The sequence below is a fragment of the Camelus ferus genome, chromosome 6, assembly GCF_009834535.1.
Source record: "Camelus ferus isolate YT-003-E chromosome 6, BCGSAC_Cfer_1.0, whole genome shotgun sequence".
NCBI classification, from domain to species: Eukaryota; Metazoa; Chordata; class Mammalia; order Artiodactyla; family Camelidae; genus Camelus; species Camelus ferus.
In genome coordinates, this window is record NC_045701.1 from 84,068,434 (window position 1) to 84,081,307 (window position 12,874).

At 38.9% G+C, this 12,874-nt stretch overlaps 1 protein-coding gene across 2 annotated transcripts in view; it reads right to left on the bottom strand.

Moving 5' to 3' along the window:
- BTBD7 (BTB domain containing 7) overlaps nucleotides 1-12,252 on the bottom strand; it is an 83,678-nt gene extending 71,426 nt beyond the window's left edge. Inside the window, exon 1 of one of the 2 annotated variants that reach the window (XM_032482549.1) lies at nucleotides 11,984-12,252. The gene's annotated coding sequence lies outside the window, so the exon portion shown is untranslated. Of the gene's footprint in view, nucleotides 1-11,461; nucleotides 11,486-11,983 lie in introns of those variants that run through there. The other variant, XM_032482550.1, reaches the window with a different exon arrangement.
- Between the last annotated feature and the right edge of the window lie 622 nt (nucleotides 12,253-12,874).

Sequence of the window (12,874 nt, forward strand, 5' to 3'; positions counted from 1 at the left end):
AGTCAGTGCCAGAGGAATTACGTGCAATCTGTGTGACTCCACTGGAAGAGAACTCATGGAAACTTGTACCTGTTTTCCTTTAGACTTTGCCTCATGGACCTTTTTTCCTTTGCTCATTTTGCTTTGCATCCTATACTGTAATAAATGATAGCCATGAGTCTGGCCATATGCTCAGCCTGTGAGTCCTCCTAGTGAACCTAGGGATGGTCTCGGGGATTCTGATGTAAAAACAAAATGGAATATTGTGAAATGTCTCCCTCCACCTCTGTCTTCCAGTCTCCCAAAATGAAACTATATTGTTCTGGAATAAATATCTAGTTGGCATTCAGGTACAAAGTGATTTTATTTTTTATTTTTTAGAAGAAATTACCATAAAATGCAGAATAGTGGCAATCTTTAAGAGAGGAAGGTGGTTGTGATTGAGAAGAGGCATGACTGGGGCTTTGGGCACATTTACACTCTTCTATTTCATAACCAGGGTGGTGCCAGCTTTAAAATAATTTTTTAAAAAATTAGGTTAAACTTAAATGTGTTTAATGTGCTTCTTGGCATGCGTATTATTTCACAACAAAAAATGTTTTGTTGTAGCTGGTACAGATTTGAAAGCTGTCAGCCGAAGCCTTGAAACTAAATCCATTTCCTAAATAAAAGGACAAAGAAGAATGAACGGAAGGCTAAGTACTGAGGCACAGGAAATGCTTATGATTTGGGAGCCGGAAGAGAACTGAGTAAAGGAAAGCATGGAAAACACTAATCAGGCTAGGTGGTGACCAGAATAGGCTTCAAGAAAGAAGTGGCATCTGAATGAGGTTTACTTCAAATTGAGAAGTCACCCCCTTTCTTCTGTGCTATCAGAAAGTTTTGGATACAGTTTAATTTCAGTATTTATCACTCTGTAGGGACAATTAATTGTTAAGATTTCTACATCCTCAAAGAGACTAAGTTCCTAGAGTACTAGGACTGTGTCCTTTTCCAGTAACTATGTATTCCAAGTACCTTGTACCTTGAAGAGTGCCTGGTTCATAAGTGTCCTTAATAAATAAGGTGTTTAGAAATGGAGAATGAAATCAGGAAAGGCCCATATAACAGAAACCATGAAAGGAGAGAATGTAAAGAATTCCATGATAAGTTTTAAATTTTCTTTATTTTTCGTCTTTTTCTCCTACCTTTAGCAACCTTTCAGGTCATTACTGTTTTTAATAAATCCTTTCCACTATACTGCTACCTCCTAATCATTGCTTTAGGAACTACCTAAACACCAACTATGTGAAGGGCACTTAGCCAGGTACTGTCAGGGATACAAAAATGAGCTTACTGTCTAGTGCAGGACATATTCCAATACATAAATAACACAACGTAGCAAGTAGAGTATAGAAAGAATAGGAACAAGGCATGGAAGTTAAAGGAGTGTGATTAGAAAAGGCTTTCATGAAAAGATGATACCTGCTTTGGATCTTGAAGGATGTTAGAATTTAAACATGGAGAAATACAGGTAAGGGTATTTCAATAGAGAGACTAGCATAAGAATTATTAGATAAACAAGGGACAATATACAAAAAAATGAGGCAAGAAAGGCAGCTGATGACTAGATAGGAAAAAGTCAGAAAGAAGCAAAGATGATGCCCTTGTCCAAGTGAGTAGAGCTGATAAAGCACACCAAAATGGAGCAGCCAGAGATGCAAAGGAAAACCAGAAAAATGTGGTCTCACAGAATTGGAGAGGAAACTGAACCAAAGTGAAAACTTGGAGAGAGCAGATGTTTTATAACTCTTTTTAAAAAAGACTGCAAAACGTGCTAAGAAGTGAGGCAGTAGTAGAGAGGATGTGAAAGTCTGGAAAGGTGTGTGTATGAAAGAGAGGGAGATACTGCAACAAATGAGCAGGGATGATGTAGTAAAGCATCAGTACTCAATCGGGTGACTTTGTTCTCCTGGAATATTTGGCAATGCCTGGAGACATTTTTAGTTGCCACAACTAGGGTTGAGGGTACTATTGGTATCTAGTGAGCTGGGATGCTGCTAAACATTGTGCAATGCAAGGATAGTCCCCCATACAAAGAATTACCTGGCCCCAAATGTCAACAGTGGCAAAGCTGAGAAACCCTATACTGGAGCATAAGGGATACACAAGAGAGAATGATTAACCAAAGAAGCAAAGTCTTTGAAGAGAGAACATGCATGGAGGAGGAAGACTTTTCTGGTTCTCTACCTAGTGACCCTGATTAAAACATGATGCTGGAAACAGCTTCAAGGAATTATTTGTTTGAAAAGTGTATTGAAATATAACAACATTCCAATTTCTCTCATAAACATGAATAACAATATGCATGTCTTATATCATTATTTACCCTGTGACTATTCGACACAGATACATCACTTATTTTTTGGGATACTGTCAAGGTTTATAATATGGTTACTTCTATTTTTTCTAAGTTCCATATATGTACAGCAATCACATCTATTAAAAGGTTAATAGATATAAATAATCAGAGTCCATATACTAGTGTAATTTTATTTTATAAAATTTCCTATGTACCATTTGGAAATCAGTTACAAATGATCTATACTTTAACAGTTCATAGGGATACCATGTGAAAAGGAGCCCTACAAAAGCACCAGTTTAAGATGTCAAGTAATATTGTTATAAAAGACTAAAAGGAGTTAACAGTGATTATAAAAGTGGGACTGTATCTTTGGTTAGTAGAACAATATATTTCAAAGCCACAATTAACTTGATCATATAAATTTCACTTTGTATCTTAAGCATGAAAAGACTACTTACTGACATGTATTATGAGAAAGGTATTGAGAGGAATTTTATCAAAAATTCTGCTCTCAAATAAGAGAATTTTCACTCATTTAAACATTTTCTGAGCACTTACTATATGCTAATAATAAACACATGAGGCTATAACAATGAACAACATAGAAATACTTTTTCCTTTTAAATTACTTAGGGACAAGCTGGTAAATAGGCAATTACAATGTAGAGGAAGTACAGATTAGTGAAGATGCACCATGGAGCCAAACTGTCTAGTTCTGGATCCAGCTCTGTCATCTATAAGCTTTGTGATCGTGGGCAAACTGTTTATCTTCTCTGTGTCTAATGATAATAAAAGTATTTACCTTATGGAGTTGTTGAGAAAGTGACATCTGAGGTAAGATCTAAAACTGACAATCGTGTGAACTCTTCCCTTTTCTTGGTGAAGGTAATGGGGGTAGGGGTGGGATATCAAAATAGTGCTCTAACCAGCAGAGGGAACTGATTACGTGAAGGCCCAAGGAAAGAACAAAACCTGGTTCTCTGAGGAAATAAAAGCAATTCTATATGTAGAGTGTAGTGGGAAGGGGTTTGGCAGAACAAACGTATAAGCCCAGAGAAGAAACAGAAGCTAGATAAGAAAAAGCCATATGATCCATGAAAGGGAGTTTGAACTTTATTGTAGAGAGTTTTTTGTTGTTAAGTAAAAAAAAATACACACATGCACACACACCTTTGCTTGAACTGACAGACTTTTTCTCATTCAAGAATTAATAGGCCCACAAAACGGAAAGAACGCACTCGTACAGAGAAGAGATCTTGGCTTACATTCTCAAAAGTTGAAATCCAAACAGCATTAAAAGTATTTGCTTAATTTAGAAAAGTTGATGAAGAAAAAAGGAATACCTGAGCATCTATGTTAGAACACCATATTGTATTTTCACATAGATTACCTTAATTAATCAAGGAAGAACCCTAAGGAGAATGATACTGTTCATTTCACAGATGTGGAAACTAGGGTAAAGTGAGGTTACTTTAATGTACAAAGGTAACAAACAACTAGACATCAAAATAAGAAGGCTGTTCTTCATAGACAAATTTGTCTTTTCATAATCATCCCAACACATGATATTACAATTTCTAATTGTACTGCATTCCTCTTTACCTTGTTTTAAAAATAACTACAAATTACTATGTCAAAGTTTTATATGACTGAAGCCAACAATTGGTGAAGTATACCAAGTACACAACTCTTCTTCACCATCCTTCCTCCTTTGTCAGACTTTATTGTTGCAGCATGTGACAGAACAATGACTTTGTAATTAAGGCTATAATGAGACTTCTCTGTCATAAGCTATTACTAACATTCACTACAAACTCACCTAGTTCTGCCACAAAGCTTTTTTGCTTACCAGAAAATTCTCATGTCTAATCTCAAGCAAGCAAGAAATATTCTGGGAAAGTCTGAAGACAAGAATTAGGTCTTGTGAAGCATATTATGGAATTTTTCTCTAAAGAACAACTCACAAATCTCAGATAAAACATAAGTTAATTAAGTATAATTTCAAAATACAGAGGAAAAAAAGACACAGTATACTTAAAGTTGTTCTGGCATTCAATCACCTCCTACAGAAGGAAGGAAACTGCACAGTAACAACACAATTCATTATTGCTCCTTCCATGATTCCTGCTTTAGTGGGTAAGATTTTTTTCATAAAATTAAAGGATTGTAGCCAGAAGAGACTGTCAAACTTTTTATCCAAGTGAGTGTTTTCACAAAACAATTATAGGCAAGCAAAGAACACTTTGCATGTTTGGCCTAATTGATTTTTCCATTTCACTTTAGTTTTAAACACAATAACATATCTCATATTTATTAAAAAATTATTTACAAAGCACTTTCTCATGTTATCATTCCATCCTAACAACTCACTGAATATCTATAATGTACCAGACACTGTGCTACATACATCCTGTAGGTTTTGGCTCAAAGTACACAGTTATGTGGAAGAGTCAGACATATAAGCAAGTGATGATAATATAGTACAGCAAGGGCTGGAAAAAAGGTCCAAAGGACTAAGAGAGTAAGTGTATGACTAATGGTATAAGTAACTTTTGAACTGAGTCTTGAAGAATAAAGGTGACTATATGAATCAGGAGATTTGAGATGGCAAATAACTTCGAAGAACTGGCTTAAACAATAGAAATTTATTCATGAGGAGAAATCCCACAGTAGGGAAAGTCTCATGTCTAGTACAATACATGCCCTAAATGATGTTATCAGGGACCTATGTTCATTCTACCTTTCTGTTCTGCCATCCTCAGGACATGTTTCACCATCTCTTGTGGTCATAAGACGGCTGTCAGTTGTGACTAGGGCCGCATGTTCTCTTATTCACATATGACAGGGGGAAAAAATCTTCTCCTCCAGAAACAGAATATCTCCTTCCTTTCAATCTAACTGGCAAAAATAATATTTTACAGGAAAATGCCTTGAATGGCTTGGAGTGATCAAAATCTACCCCAGGAATGGGTGATGAGTCATCTTCATCCTGGATGGCAAAGAATAAGGAGAACTCCAAGCACTGGGATAAACACATGAAAAACAGAAGTATATAGAATAAGAAACAGCTGGGTATGGTTGGAGTGACGAGAAATCTAAGGCTGGACACAGTCTACAAACTTTTATGAGTTTGGACTTTATCTAGCAGACAATGGGAAGTTAACACAGGTGGTCTAAGTAGGGAAGTAACATGCTCCCACTGGGTTTTTTTAAAATGTGTGGTAGTAATACAGAGAATAGTCAGAGAAGGGAACGGAAAGTGGGAGAACAAATGGCAGACTTGACTGGTAGTCTGTCCAATAAACAGTCCAGAACAGTAAGGAAGTGGTAATAGGGAAGGAAAGAAAGGAATGAAAAATACAAAGTGGCAAAGCTGCTATGTAAAATATTGTGTGTGTATTCATTTTTCCCCTTTTACAGATGAGGAAAATTAAGCCTCAGAGAGGCTTAAATGGCTTGCTTAAGATTGCAGAACTATAAATAGTAATTAGAATCTGAATGGAGGTTTGATTCCCAGTCCATTGTTCTATTGCATCACAACTATATCTAAAAACTCCAACAATGCTCAACAAATGAGACTTTTTTGAAACCTGTGATTTAAAGGATATTCTGTGTATTGAATTAAAGTGATTCCTATTTATTCCAACTTCAACATAACATTCATTACATGGATTTAAAGTCAATTTATAAAACTTTGTATGTTTTTGAAGTTTATATATCATTTGAGATAGTGAAAGACTCAATTTGCAATGCCAAATTTAGACTGTCAAAATGTTTTAAATAAAAAAAGTAAAAGAACCGAAGCTTACTTTAAAAAATTTTGAACTTGTTTTGCAAATAAACTAGGTATTGAATGTTTGAATTTCATTATAAATCTGAAGTTAGCAGTCACTTAAAAAGTTTCTTCTAAATTAGGCTTCCCTTTGAATTTTGGATTCTGAAAACCAACTTCCACTAGCTGCAACTTAAAAAGAAAAAGGTTGTCTCACTTTTAAAAACATAGTTGTTTTAGAAAAAGTCGCTTGCCTGTTTCTTGTTAGAGTGAAGTCTGATCTAGTTTTATTACCAGTGTACCAAGATTGAGTTAACAGAAAACATGGTTTAAAAAAGAATTAACACTTTCCATTAAAAATTATAAACAATACATTTTTTAGCTTATTGGGTTAAATCTTAGTCTTCTAGTTCTAAATTAAATTACTAACTTTTGGAGGACCTATGTGCCTGGCACTATGCTAGATGCTGGAAATACAGCTGAAAGCAAAACTGTACCATAGTTATTCAGGCATACATTTGTATGATTATTTGATTTGTGTCAGTCTTCCCTACTGAATAACCATAATACTATTTTTCTTCAGCCAAAACATGACTGCAAATGTACAGACGATGCTTAAAACATCAACTTGGCAATATATATTATTGTGCAAAGGACAAAAAAATTTTCTTTCACCAGGTTAGAAACTCAGCACCCATAACTGAGTATTTTTTCCTTAAAACATACCTGCTAAAAACTCAACAAACCAGGAACATAAGAAAACTTCCCACATAATAAAGGTTATATATGAAAAATCTACAGCTAACATCATACTCAATGATCAAAGACTGAAGGCTTTTCCCTCTGAGATCAGGAACAAGACAAGGATGTGCATTTTTACCATTTCTATTCAATATTGTACTGTAAGTCCTAGTCAGAGTAATTAGGCAGGAAAAAGAAAGAAAAGGCATTCAAATTGGAAAGGAAGAAGTAAAATTACCTTTATTCAAAAACAACTTTATCTCATATGTAGAAAACTCTACAGATTACACACACACACACACACACACACACACACACACAATCTTTCAGAATAAATGAATTCAGTAAGGCTGCGGGATACAAAATCAACACACAAAAATGAGTTTTGTTCTAAACGCTAACAATAAACAATCCAAAAAGGAATTAAGAAATCAATCCTATTTACAACAATACCAAAAATAATAAAATACTTAGGAGTAAATTTAACCAAGGAGATGAAAGACTTTCACACTGACAAACACAAAATGTGGGAAGAAATTAAACACAAATAAACAGAAAGATACCTGGCGTTCATGGAATGGAAGACTTAATATTAACATGTCAACACTACTCCAAACAATCTATAGAGTCAATGCAACCTCTATCAAAAAAAATCCCAATGGCATTTTTTGCAAAAATAGAAAAATCTATCCTAAACTTCATATGAAATCTCAAGAGACCCACAGGCAGACAAAACAATTCTGAAAAAGAACAATGTTAGAGGCCTCACACTTCTGATTTCAAAACTCACTATAAAGTTAGAGTAATCAAAACAGTGTGGTACTGGCATAAAGACAAACTTATAGACCAATGGAACATAATCGAGTTCAGAAATAAACCCTCGAATGTATGATAAAGTGATTTTTGACAAGGATGCCAGACCATTCAATGGAAAGAAGACCATCTTTTAAACAGATGGTATTGGGAAAACTAGATATCCATATGTCAAGACCTAAATGTAGGAATCTGGGGAGAGAGGAATGCTTAGAAGAGTTTTAAAGGGAGAAAGCTTCATGACACTGGATTTGGCAATAATTTCTTGAATATGACACTAAAAATATAAGCAACCGCATTAAAATTAAAAACTTTTGTGCATCAAAGTACACTCTACAGAGTGAAAAGACAATGCATGAAATGGCAAAAATACTTGCAAATCATATATCTGATAAAGGACTGGTATCCAGAATATATAAAGAACTACAACTCAACAACAACAAAAAAAACTTGATTAAAAAATGGACAAAGAATTTCCGTGGTATTAGTGATGTTGAGCAATTCTTCATGTTCCTGTAGACCATCTGCATTTCCTCTTTTGGAAAAATGTCTGTTCAGTTCTTCTGCCCATATTTTAAATGAGTTGGTTGCCTGGTTGTTTGCTTTTTAATTGAAGTATAGTTGCTTTAAAATGTTGTATTAGATTCTGGTGTACAGCATGGATGGACTTGGAGGGCATTATGCTAAGTGAAATAAGTCATACTGAGAAAGACAAACACTATAAGATATCACTTACATTTGGAGTCTAAAAAATACAACTAACTAGTGAATACAACAGAAAAGAAACAGACTCATGTAGAGAAGCAATTAGTGGTTAGCAGTGGGGAGAGGGAAGGGGGAGGTGCAAGATGGAGGTGGAATATTAAGAGGTACAAACTATCAGTATAAAAAAGCTACAAGGATGTACTATATAACATGGGGAAATATAGGCAATATTTTATAGTAACTATAAACCTTTTAAAATTGTGAATTACTATATTGTATACTTGTAACATGTAATATTGTACATCAACTATACTTCAATTAAAAAATATGGTATTGTAAAATACATAAATAAATTTAAAAAAATAAAATGGGCAAAGAATTTAAATAGATCATTTCTCCAAAGAAGATACACAAAAGGCTGATAAGCACAAGAGATGATAACATCACTAATCATCAGAGAAACGCAAGTGAAAACCACAGTGAGATATCACTTTACACCCACTAGGATGGCTGTTATCAAAATGATTAAAACAAGTGTTGATGAGGATGTGGAGAAATCAGAACTGTCGTGCATGCTGGTGGGAATATAAACTTTTCTGGATATTTACCTAAATGAAAGCATAGACTCAAACGGATATTTGTACACGCACATTCATACAATAAATAGCCCAGAAGTGGAAGCACACCAAGCATCGATGGACAGTAAACAGATGAACAAAATGTAGCATATACATACAATGGAATATTATTCAGCCCTAAAAAAGGAAATTCTGGCAAATGCTGCAACATAGATGAACATTATGCTAAGTGAAATAAGCCAGCCACAAAAGGACAAATACTGTATGATTCTACTTATATGAGATACCTAAAGTAGTCAAATTCATAGAGACAATAGAATGGCAGATGCCAGGGACTGAGAATAAAGGGATGCGGGGAGCTAGTGTTTACCATGTACAGAGTTTCAGTTGGGGAAGATGAAAAGAGTTCTGGAGATGGATGGTGGTGACCACTGCAGAACAATGTGAGTGTTCTTAATGCCACAAAATTGTACACTTAAAGCTGGTAAAAATGGCAAACTTCATGTTATACATATTTTGCCAAAATAAAAAAACAAAAACAAAAATAATATCTGCTATGATCTTTCCTACTGACTCTATCCTAGTGTAGGATCTCACCTCTTTATACCCAGGTAACTGCAACAGCTATGTAAAAATGCTTATTTCCTCATTACTACTGTCCCTGGTTCATTCCACTCTCTCCTCATTCTAACGCAACCAACACATCACTGACAGGTGCATCTTGCTGTTTTATCACATTAATGTCTAGCCTCCAAACTTTCAAAGGTTCCCCATATCTTGCACAAGAGAATAAAAATCCAAATCTTCTCAATCCAGTACTCAAATCCTTCTACAGACAGATATCCTTTCAACTGTCTACTGTCTTCTCAAGGAAATTCAGTGTCAGCTCATCTTAGTTCCCTCTCTATTCCCCTCCCCTAAAGCTAATCTCCACACTATATTCTTGCTTTTCCTCACAAAGTAACTGCTTCAATCTCTCTGTAAATCTAAATCCTTACAGAAGCTAGCTCAAGTCCCAAGTGTTCCAGGAAGTTATTTAGGCTCCTGAGACCTCACTCATCTCCCTCTAACCAGAACACATACAGCATTCTTTGTATCGACAGAACTTACGAGATGGTTTTCTAGACTCACAGGGGTACATCTTATCTTTCCTGAGGGCAAAGTCATTATATTACAGTTGTTTCTTTTCCTCCTGTAGCATCTAGTACTGCAAAATACAAAGCAGATCTTCAATAATTACCTGTGTAACTGAATACAAGGTACAATTTTGGTGTATGAGTTTCAATGACTAGAATATGATACCAGAATCATTCGACATGATTGTATTTCTAAAGGTTAATCTGTGACACACAACAAAGAAAAACTGCTGTGACTCAAGAAGCTATGTGGAAACCAGGTGGTAGAACCTGGCAAATACAACACAGGTTTTTTCAAAGCCTAAAATTAGAGTCTGATACACAAAGAACTTGTTTAAACGCTGGTGTTGAAACACTGAACAATAAAGTAGTTAGGTTTTGTGGGACAGAATACTGACCTATGGTTTTACTGAATGCATGCAAAAATGAGCCATGCTGTAACTGGACATACAGTCACAGGCCTTTGAAAACTCTTAATGAAAAAATCTGTCAGTTTTTATTAAATTCAGGTCAGGAAAAAAAAAATCTTCATGTTACTTGTGGTAACTGACAGCAACTGTCAAGAGTCAGAGTGAGGTGCTCTCTCTTTTCTCCTTTCAACTTTACTGCACAAAGACCCGGGGATGAGGATGGGTACTGGTAGTGAAGAATGCAATCAATGAAGAATAAGAGGCTCAAAAGTGTAGTAAAAAGAACTCTCTAAGTGGGGCGGAGAGAGGCCTAGATTCTAGTTTTGGTCCAATCCCTGCCAGCTGTAAGACCTACAGCGAGTCACTTATCTTCCTGGGCCTAGTTTCCCAGCTCTAAAACAAGTCACACCAGATCGCTAAAGGTTTTTCCGACTCAATAATTCCAGGACAAGTTTAATCAAAGCTGCCATTAACATGTAAGATTCTTGCAATTTCAAATCTTTCATCCACATTTCCGGAAGAAAGTAATTGATTTCAGCAACCTAACAGAAATGGAGGCTACTCAGAGACAAAAAACTCTGTTAGTTGAAAAACGAAGTAATTCTGTAAAAATGCTTATTTCCTCATTACTGTGAGATGTTTTAGTAGAAGGAACAGTTCTCTGGTAAAGAAAGCCAAGACTGTTTCTGCAAATTAGGCCTAATCCAGAGTTACTTATTATCTGTGCTGGTATGTGAAGAGGTGCTTTTGTAGTTCAGAGCAGAAACAACACTCCTCAGAGCTTCTTTCAAAAAATGATGATAAAGTTCTCAACCTCGGGGTAAGGCTAGTAAACAGCTATGCAAATGACGAGACATGGGAAAATGCATGCTTTTAGCCTCACAAGTACTCCAAGTACAGTCTCCTTTATCAAACACTCGGTATTGTCTCTCTCCCAACCTGTCAAAACGCAATTTCAGTTTGATCCCGAAACAGTAACTTACCCGGACAATCTAACTTCTCCCCCTGGGAGCAGAGGTCCACAGGCCTGCCCCCCGCCCCCCGATTCCGGCCCGCCGCTCTCACGCCCACCCCGAGGCGGTCGCAGCCCCGCAGCCAGATAAACACGCGTCCGAGTCTCGGGAGCGGTTTCCCGGAGTCCTGGGAGCAGCAGGTCCCGCCCCTCGGAGCCCCGAGCGGAGAGCCGGCCAGGCCACCGCCGCGGCCACCTCAGGCCCCTCTCCCCGCCCCGAGCGCCACACCTCGCTCCTCTGCCCCCGGGACGGCGGCGCACAGCCCAGCTCGCCCCTGGGAGCGCACCAGGACCGGTCAGTCAGCCACCACCGCCACCTCAGCCCCAGACGGACCACTGCCCCTTCCCCGCCAGCGGCCCCGCACTTCCCGCGGCGGCCCGGCCCCAGCGCCCCCCCAACCCCCACGCACAGCCCCCTTCCTCGCCGGGACGCCCAGCGCCGCGCCGGGCACAGCCTCGGCTCACAGCCTCACAGACACCGAGGGACACTTACCCCGGAGGCTCCTCCCGCCGCTGCTGCTGCTGCTGCCGCCGCTGGGACCGCGGCCGTCGCCCCCGCCGCCGCCGCCGCCACCAGCACCGCCGTCCGCACCGGCGCCAGCGCCCCGGGCCATCCTCCTCCTGCCGCCGCCTCCTCCACCCTCTCCGCTCCTGTCAGTGGCTCAGGCTCCGGGGCTTCTCCAGGTTCCCCTCGCCGCCATTTTGACTCCTAGAGGGAGCAGGAGGGGCTCGCCTCGGTGCGGCCCTGGGGCGCCTGCGCGGCGCTGCGGAGCCGGCCCGAGCTCCCGCCCGCCCCCGCCGTCGCCGCGCCCGGGGTCACGTGGGCCGGCGGCGGCGCGCGCGCCGGGGCGGGCCGGGAGGCGCGTTCGCGGGACCCGGGAGCGGTCGGAGCCGAGTGCGCGCGCTTTATTCCCGCTTTCCGCTTGGAGTTTGAAGCCGGTTGCAGCATCTTGCTTATTCTAGGAAACTGTGGCAAATCGTTAAATCTGTCAGAATGGAAATATAATAACTATGTTACTGGACGGCCAGTTCTACCAATTCATGTTGCCATTCGACCGCTGGCATTCTGATCTGTCGCTCACAATGGATCTTTCTCAAAGCGAAGACTGCGCTTCCGCGCAAAAGTCCTTTTTTACAGCCTTGGCTTTTCGGTGTCTTCTTAACATTTATCTTAAGCCCTGTCTGTATAGTACTTCTACAGACACCACCTTGCTAGTTGTATAATGGATTAAAAAAAAAATCAGACACTGAAAAGTTTCCCTCAGCAAGATACCCCCGTAAAAGAGGGATGAGAATTGATGAAAGCAGACAGGCGCCACATGGGAGAGCCAAATCACTCTCCCTGGATGCTCCTTTTCTGGGAGTTTGCGATCATTTAAGCGAT